General features: G+C 47.9%; 2 non-coding genes across 2 annotated transcripts; both read left to right on the plus strand.

Moving 5' to 3' along the window:
• Positions 1-6,372: 6,372 nt before the first annotated feature.
• On the plus strand, positions 6,373-6,444 carry TRNAP-GGG (transfer RNA proline (anticodon GGG)). The gene has a single exon. It is a non-coding gene; the product is annotated as a tRNA-Pro (tRNA).
• A 61-nt stretch (positions 6,445-6,505) lies between these two features.
• Positions 6,506-6,578, plus strand: TRNAT-AGU (transfer RNA threonine (anticodon AGU)). Its single transcript has one exon. It is a non-coding gene; the product is annotated as a tRNA-Thr (tRNA).
• Positions 6,579-7,091: the final 513 nt, after the last annotated feature.

A 7,091-nucleotide genomic window follows, 5' to 3' on the forward strand; every position in this document is an offset into this window, starting at 1 on the left:
CGCAGATGTTTAGCCTCCAGCTCACACATTTTTTGCCTTCACTCTGAGAAAATGGCTCCAGAGCACAATAATGTATGCAGGAGCTCACAACATTAATGCCAGCAACTCACAACCTGAATACCAGTAGCTCACAAAGTAGAATTTTGGCTCACAAGACTCTGCAGCTTAGACGGAACATTGATTGTCATTTTTTTTTTTTTAGCACTATGTTGTTTTCCCCGTCAGGGGAGGGCAGGATATGAATGCAATAAAATAAATAAGTAAAATAAAAACATAAGAACATAAGAGAAGCCATGTTGGATCAGGCCAGTGGCCCATCCATTCCAACACTCTGTGTCACATAAGAACATAAGAGAAGCCATGTTGGATCAGGCCAATGGCCCATCCAGTCCAACACTCTGTGTCACATCAGAGAAGCCATGTTGGATCAGGCCAGTGGCCCATCCAGTCCAACACTCTGTGTTCAACACTCTGTGTCACATAAGAACATAAGAGAAGCCATGTTGGATCAGACCAATGGCCCATCCAGTCCAACACTCTGTGTCACAGAAGAACATAAGAGAAGCCCTGTTGGATCAGGCCAGTGGCCCATCCAGTCCAACACTCTGTGTCACAGAAGAACATAAGAGAAGCCATGTTGGATCAGGCCAATGGCCCATCCAGTCCAACACTCTGTGTCACATAAGAACATAAGAGAAGCCATGTTGGATCAGGCCAATGGCCCATCCAGTCCAACACTCTGTGTCACAGAAGAACATAAGAGAAGCCCTGTTGGATCAGGCCAGTGGCCCATCCAGTCCAACACTCTGTGTCACAGAAGAACATAAGAGAAGCCATGTTGGATCAGGCCAATGGCCCCTCCAGTCCAACACTCTGTGTCACATCAGAACATAAGAGAAGCCATGTTGGATCAGGCCAATGGCCCATCCAGTCCAACACTCTGTGTCACACAGTCAATCAATCAATCAACATTTTATTTATATCCCGCCCTCCCCGCCGAAGCAGGCTCAGGGCGGCTAACAACATCAAATACAGTAAATTATACCCTCTCTCTCTCTCGGCTTGGCTTCGCGAACGAAGATTTAAGAAGGGTGCAATAGTCTACGTCTGCTGCAGGCTCGCTGGTGGCTGACAAGACCAATGCGGGACAGGCAGGTCCGGCCACAGTAAATTATACAATAAATATTTAAAAACAGTAGCTAATTTAAACAGTTTAATTTAAAATTCCTAAAATTAACATTCTGGTGCTATTTCAGCATGATGGTGAAAATCGCTTAGGCGAGTCCCTCTGTCATTTTAATCGGTGAAGGCCATCCCAAAAAGGATGGTCTTGCAGGCCCTGCGAAACTGTTCAAAGTCCCGCAGAGCCCGCACTTCTTCCGGGAGCTGGTTCCATAGGTTTGGAGCTGCAAACCTAGGTTTGCATGCGAGTGCAGTTTTGCCTTCTTCGGCCCGGGGATGGTGGCCAATATGTGTGTGTGTGTACACACACACACACACACACACACATATATATATACTGTGGCTAATAGCCAATGATGAACCTCTGCTCCATATTTTTATCCAATCCCCCCTTGAAGCTGGCTATGCTTGTAGCCGCCACCACCTCCTGTGGCAGTGAATTCCGCATGTTAATCACCCTTTGGGTGAAGAAGGACTTCCTTTTATCCGTTCTAACCCGACTGCTCAGCAATTTCATCGAATGCCCACGAGTTCTTGCATTGTGAGAAAGGGAGAAAAGGACTTCTTTCTCTGCTTTCTCCATCCCATGCGTAATCTTGTAATAATAAATAAATAAATGTTATGGCCTGAATTCCCTTAAGAGTTCAATTATGCTTGTCGCAACCTTGCTCCTGGCTCCACCCCCAATGACTCCTGGCTCCACCTCCAAAGTCCCCAGATATTTCTTGAATTGGACTTGGCAACCCTACTAACACAGGACGTATGCCGATCAGTGCTTGAAAGCCTCCCAGGTTTCATTGGCAAGTCACACTAAAGAGGCATTGGCAAGGGTAAACAGCCTTCCCTCTGCCCCCTTATCTCCCCCTGTGACTTCCCCTTCCACTGTCGTCCCCTTATTTTTGCCAGCACAAGGATGATCAGCACACGTCTGCTGAAACCTAGCTCAGCCCTTCAACTCATTCATCCTTAGGCTTGCCAATCCCCAGGTCCCAGCGGGGGTTCTTCTGCTTTCCCAGGCTCCTTCCCACCCCCAGTCAGCTGGCCAATGGGGGGAAGCCCCGCCCCCAGAGGACCATATGCCTTTCCACCTCCGGAGGCTTCAGTCTCCGATTGAAAGGCTTCCTCTTGGGATGGGGTGTCTGTGTTACTTTGAAGAAGCTGGCAGCAACTTGTGAGTAGAGAGGCCAATCCCTTGCTTCAGAGTTGCTAGAAACGGGAATGGGGGGGAGGGAAATGTCTGCTGAGCACTTCATTATTCCCTATGTGGAGATCGATTCTCATAGGGTATAATGGGGAATTGATCTGGAGGCTTTGGGGGCTCTGGGGGAGCTGTTTTTTGAGGTAGAGGCACCACATTTTCAGTATAGTATCTAGTGCCTCTCCCCAAAGTACCCCCCAAGTTTCAATACGAGTGGACCAGGGGGTCCAAGTCTATGAGCCCCAAAAGAAGGTGCCCCTATCCTTCATTATCTCCTATGGAAGGAAGACATTTTAAAAGGTGTGCTGTCCCTTTCAATGTGATGGCCAGAACTCCCTTTGGAGTTCAATGATGCTTGTCACACCCTTGTTCCTGGCTCCGCCCCCAATGTCTCCTGGCTCCACCCCCAAAGTCCCCAGATGTTTCTTGAATTGGACTTGGCAACCCTGTTCATCCTAGGGTTGCCAGGTTTGTGTCGGAAAAGACCAGAAGACTTTGGGGGTGGAGCCTGGAGAGGGTGGGGTTTGGGAAGGGGAGGGGTCTCAGCGGGGTCCAATGCCCTAAAGTCCACCCTTCAAAGCAGCCGTTTCCTCCAGGGGAGCTGACCTCTGCCAGCTGGAGATCATTTGCAAATGTGGGAGATCTCCAGGCCCACCTGGAGGCTGCAATACAAAACACAACCTACAGGTTATCGTGACAAATATCTATGTAATAAACAGTAAACAATACAATAAAGTCCTGCCCAAAATCACAGTCTCTTCTCTTCAGAAAAGGAAGTCCATACTGTCCTTGTTCTTAAAGAACTTGCAGTCGCTGCTGCGGTAAAACCAGATCACAAAGGAACTTGTAAACTGATGTCTTCACACGATGGGAAGAAGAAGACATTCCATTCCTATGGCTGTATCCACTGTGTAACAGCAAAAGGAAATTCCCTGGACAGGTCGTCGACTTCTGCCGCACTTGTTTCAATTCCTTTATCAACGAGGGATATTTCACGGTTTCAAACGATATCGAACTACTTTGCTCTGCTCTGGTAAGAGCTCACCAGGAGTACAGTGCTCAGTTTTGGGCTCCACATTTTAAGGAGGATGTAGATTAGCTGGAACAGGTCCAGAGGAAGGGAGGGTGACGAAGATGGTGAGGGGTCTGGAGACCAAGTCCTATGAAGAAAAGTTGAAGGAGCTGGGCATGTTTAGCCTGGAGAAGAGGTGTCTAAGAGGTGGTATGATCACCATCTTCAAGTACTTGAAGGGCTGTCCTATAGAGGATGGGGTGGAATTGTTTTCTGTGGCCCCAGAAGGTAGGTCCAGAACCAATGGGTTGAAATAAAATCAGAAGAGTTTTCAGCTCAACATTAGGAAGACCTTCCTGTCTGTTAAAGCGGTTCCTCAGTGGAACAGGCTTCCTCAGAAGGTGGTGAGCTGTCTTTCCTTGGAGGTTTTTCAACAGAGGCTAGATGGCTATCTGACAGCAATGAAGATCCTGTGAATTTTGGGAAAGGTATTTGTGAGTTTCCTGCATTGTGCGGGGGGTTGGACTAGTTGACCCTGGGGATCCCTTCCAACTCTTCTATGATTCTAACAGGTTCACTCGGGAGGTGGTGGGCTCTCCTTGGAGGTTTAAAAACAGAGGCTAGATGGCCATCTGACAGCAATGAAGATCCTGTGAATTTAGGCGGAGGTGTTTGTGAGTTTCCTGCATTGTGCAGGGGGTTGGACTAGATGACCCTGGAGGTCCCTTCCAACTCTTTGTTTCTATGATACTGGAAATAAATTCTAAGGGACACAAAGTCTCCAGTACATTTTATCTATGGTGGCTCACACTCACCAGTGGCTTAAACCCACCTGGAGGCTGGCAAACCCTAAATTCCACAGCCTCCCCCAAGCAACCTCCCCAGCCTCAAAAAGGCCACAGAAAAATAACCTGCAAAAAGAGTTCCTGCACCTCTCAGACCCTCTTCCCGAAGACGAATCGGGCCCTGAGTTGACTTTCAGGTTCTTTAAGGGCTGGGTTGAAGGGTTGAGCGAGCCGTGCTTTCTTAAAATTATGGCCGCTTTCTGTCTTGTTGTCTTTTCAAGGGGCAATAAATTACCTGCCCATCTCCTGACAAGAGGCAATCAGCTGTAATGGCTGTTGATCACTCGGCATTGTGCTGTAGGGCCTAATGGAGTGGCCAATGGGAGGGGTTCTACAGCAAGCCCAGGGGCTTTGTGAGAATCTGGGAAGAGCAGGGGGTTTTCGCTCAAAGTCTCTGCCAAGGAAGTCGCCCTGGGCTTAGATTGTATAGCGCTGCCGACCTTCCCACCCCAAGCCAGCTGCCCAATGGGGGAAGCTCCATGGTCACAGGCTACACATACCCCCGAGCTTGCAAATTTGCGACTTGCAAGCCAAATGCACTCAATGCCGGCTCTCTTCAAAAGAGCCGAGAGCCACTTGTTTCTGGCTTCCATGCCTCGATCGGGGCTGGAGTTGCCAATCTCCAGGTGGGGCAGGAAATAAAGGCAATAACCCTCCGCAAAACCCAGCCTCAAATTACCAAATAGTAATAACAAATAAAGGCAAATACTAGAAATGTATATTCAATTGTGCAAATTGGTGTAGTGGTTTGGTGTAGTAGTTAAGTGTGCGGACTCTTATCTGGGAGAACCGGGTTTGATGCCCCACTCCTCCACTTGCACCTGCTGGAATGGCCTTGGGTCAGCCGTAGCTCTGGCAGAGGTTGTCCTTGAAAGGGCAGCTGCTGTGAGAGTCCTCTCAGCCCCACCCACCTCACAGGGCATCTGTTGTGAGCCGCTCTGAGACTCTTGAGTGGAGGGCGGAATATAAATCCAATGTCTTCTTCAAAAGCATCCCATATACAAATGGCAGATAAAGAACCTAAACCTTCACCCAAAGTCATTTAGAGACAAATCAATGTCCAGGAAATTCCAAAGGATGGAGGAAGGCAGAAATTCAAAAGGTCAAGTCTTTCATGAAGAACAACGCTTCCGGAAGAAGTCTTTTTTTGCATTGAAGAATTAGAGAATGATGCTCCATAGAACTTATCCTTTTGTACAGCAAGGCGCATAAATTCTGGAACACGATGCGGTAGTACTTTGGTCCCACGTTTCGCACTTGCTTCTACAAGCTGTACACAGAAGCAAAATGTTAAACCATACAAAATACTTATCCATACAAAGTTTTAAGCAAACACTGGGGGAAAGTCTCTAGTGTGGGAAAATCCATATCTTCTAACAAATTAATTACATCTCGATGCTGCTGCTTACAACAAATCTCACAAGGTATGGCCAATTTCCTAATCCCAAGGTGGGGGCAGGGATCCCCCAGTTTGGAAGCTTTCCCCCCACTTCAGGGTCTTCAGAAAGCGGGGGGGGGGGGGCGCGGAATGGTCTGCTGGGAACTCTATTATTCCCTACGGTGACTTATTCCCATAGGAAATAATGGAAGGTATCTGGGACTCTGGGGGGGCTGTTTTTTGAGGTAATCATATTTTCAGTATTGCATCCAGTGCCTCTTCACGAAGTACCCCGCAAGATTTAAAAGGACTGGAACAGGGGGTCCAATTCTATGACCCTCAAAAGGAGGTTTCCCTATTCTTCATTCTTTCCTTTGGAAAGAAGTCATTCCTAGAAGAATTAAGTCAAAGAAGTCATTTCAGCACTTCTGTACTCCGGCTTGCTTCTTTTGACTGGTCTTATATCCAAAGTGCTTTTTATAGGGAAGGGACGGAGGCTCAGTGGTAGAGCATCTGCTTGGGAAGCAGAAGGTCCCAGGTTCAATCCCTGGCATCTCCAAAAAAAAGTCCAGGCAAATAGGTGTGAAAAACCTCAGCTTGAGACCCTGGAAAGCCATGAATGGGGCTGTGGCTCAGTGGTAGAACATCTGCTTGGGAAGCAGAAGGTCCCAGGTTCAATCCCTGGCATCTCCAAAAAAAAAGGTCCATGCAAATAGGTGTGAAAAACCTCAGCTTGAGACCCTGGAGAGCCATGAATGGGGCTGTGGCTCAGTGGTAGAGCATCTGCTTGGGAAGCAGAAGGTCCCAGGTTCAATCCCTGGCATCTCCAAAAAAAGGTCCATGCAAATAGGTGTGAAAAACCTCAGCTTGAGACCCTGGAGAGCCATGAATGGGGCTGTGGCTCAGTGGTAGAGCATCTGCTTAGTAAGCAGAAGGTCCCAGGTTCAATCCCCGGCATCTCAAACTAAAAAGGGTCCAGGCCAGTAGGCGTGAAAAACTGCCGCTTGAGACCCTGGAGAGCCGCTGCCAGTCTGAGAAGACAATACTGACTTTGATGGACCGAGGGTCTGATTCAGTATAAGGCAGCTTCATATGTTCATAAGATATTGATTTTTGGTTTCTTTTGTCTTTTGTTTTTATATGTTGTTGTTGTTGTGAATTAAATCTGTGCATCAACCAGTCCCTGCTGCTGCAGCGCTCTGGGCATTGAGCAGGCTCAGAGAGGGGGCATAGGTATTTTCTAGATAAATCAATGGATTCTAGGCTATCAGGGACTGCATGGTGAATATAAGGATGTCAGGGTGCTACACAGCCCATCAGAATTTTCTTCATGATGGTGTCATTGAGGGCAAGAGGTAAAGGTAGTCCCCCGTGCAAGCACCGGTTATTTCCGACTCTGGGGGGAACGTCACATCATAACATTTTCACGGCAGACTTTTTACAGGAAGGTTTGCTATTGCCTTCCCCAGTCTTCTA

The sequence above is a fragment of the Heteronotia binoei genome, chromosome 4, assembly GCF_032191835.1.
Source record: "Heteronotia binoei isolate CCM8104 ecotype False Entrance Well chromosome 4, APGP_CSIRO_Hbin_v1, whole genome shotgun sequence".
NCBI classification, from domain to species: Eukaryota; Metazoa; Chordata; class Lepidosauria; order Squamata; family Gekkonidae; genus Heteronotia; species Heteronotia binoei.